This window comes from Sinocyclocheilus rhinocerous, unplaced genomic scaffold (assembly GCF_001515625.1).
Source record: "Sinocyclocheilus rhinocerous isolate Xijiao unplaced genomic scaffold, SAMN03320098_v1.1 C36738564, whole genome shotgun sequence".
NCBI classification, from domain to species: Eukaryota; Metazoa; Chordata; class Actinopteri; order Cypriniformes; family Cyprinidae; genus Sinocyclocheilus; species Sinocyclocheilus rhinocerous.
The window spans coordinates 1-1,524 of record NW_015785467.1 but is presented as its reverse complement, the minus strand read 5'-3'; the positions used below and the strand labels follow the sequence as shown (position 1 = coordinate 1,524).

The following is a 1,524-nucleotide window of genomic DNA, read 5'->3' as shown; positions in this document are numbered from 1 at the left end:
TCTTCTGTTGTTTTGCGTACTATCAAAACTAATTTAAAAGCACATTAAAAATCTCTCTCTCTCTCTACATACACACACACAAAAGGATATATTCAATCTTCAGAGGTTTTTGAGAAATACTTCCTTTTCTTTTATAAACCCCGCCTGTCACATAACTCCCATTTCCGTGTCATATAAACCTGTAAGACAACTTTCTATTAACCAGAAGAAAAAAATACACAAATCGAATCAGCACTGGAAGGTCCGACCCCTACCACATTCAAACAGGAAATCTTTCTTCAGAAACCCAACAGGTACAGGTCTGAAATGTAAAACTTGAAGAATTGTGGATTTAACTCTGCATGTAATTGAAATGTAGCCAACTGAATATCAATTATAATTTGATCTTTTCTCTGGTCAAATCTTTAAGGATCCTGGAGCAATGTCAGCTGTCATGAATGGTACTGAGTGCCTGTACCGTTTTAAAATCATCATGATAGGTGACGGTAATGTGGGCAAGTCATGCATACTGTATAGATACTTAAATGGCTTGTATCCAGAGAAAATAAATTGTACCATTGGAGTGGACTTCTGCAATCACATCCTAGAGGTGGAGCCTGGCGTGAGAGTACAGCTACAGATTTGGGATACGACTGGTCATGAAGCATTTTGGTAAGCAGTGAGAACTCACACAGGTGTGTGGTACTCACTAACACACCTTTATTTACTTTATTACTCTTGTCAAAAATGAAAGCAGTCATTCTCCAAAATGACAACACAGTATAATGAAGACTATATTATACTGTATTACAAAAGCTAGCTTAAAAATTGTTTACTTTCATATTTAAAAAATAAATATAAATGTATAAAAAATAAAAGCACTTAATGCACACTGGTTGTTTAACCTCATGAACTGTTATGTTTTCAGGAATCGTCAGCTTATCCAGCCTTACATTCCTCATTCAGCTGGATGCCTGCTGGTGTTTGACCTGGGCAATCGTGAGTCTTTCAGAGTCATTAAGCATCAGTACACATAGGTGTGTAATACAGTGAATCCATACACTGTCCTCTTTGTACTTGTGGGACACAAGTGTGACAGAAATGAGTGGGAAGTGAATCAAGAGGAGGTGGCACAGTTCGCAAGTGAATTGGGAGCACCATACATTGAGGCCTCGGCCATAGCGGGTCACAATGTGGCAGAAGCTTTTGAGCTGTTGGCCTGGCACATTTATCAGGGTTATCTGAGTGGAGAGGTGCGCTTACATGAACGCTGGGGCAAGATCCATGAAAACAAAACCAACAAAGATGAGCCAGCTGAAAACAGCAAATGCTGTGTCTCATAAAATTAACATGAGACTGCATTTTTTTTCCATTGATGGCCATTTAAAGTAGCCATGCATTGTGACAAAATAAAAATATGCAAGACATAAACCACTATAAATCCCAAATATTTCATTATATTAAAGTAGATGTTGTGCCAGTGAAATGTTTCTTTTAAATGGACTTGAATTTTGTTTTGTAACTAATATCTGTTGTGATTAAAAA

General features: G+C 37.4%; 1 pseudogene; it reads left to right on the top strand.

Annotated features, from left to right (window-relative positions):
* Positions 1–422: 422 nt before the first annotated feature.
* On the top strand, positions 423–1,368 carry LOC107736494 (ras-related protein Rab-39B-like; annotated as a pseudogene).
* Positions 1,369–1,524: the final 156 nt, after the last annotated feature.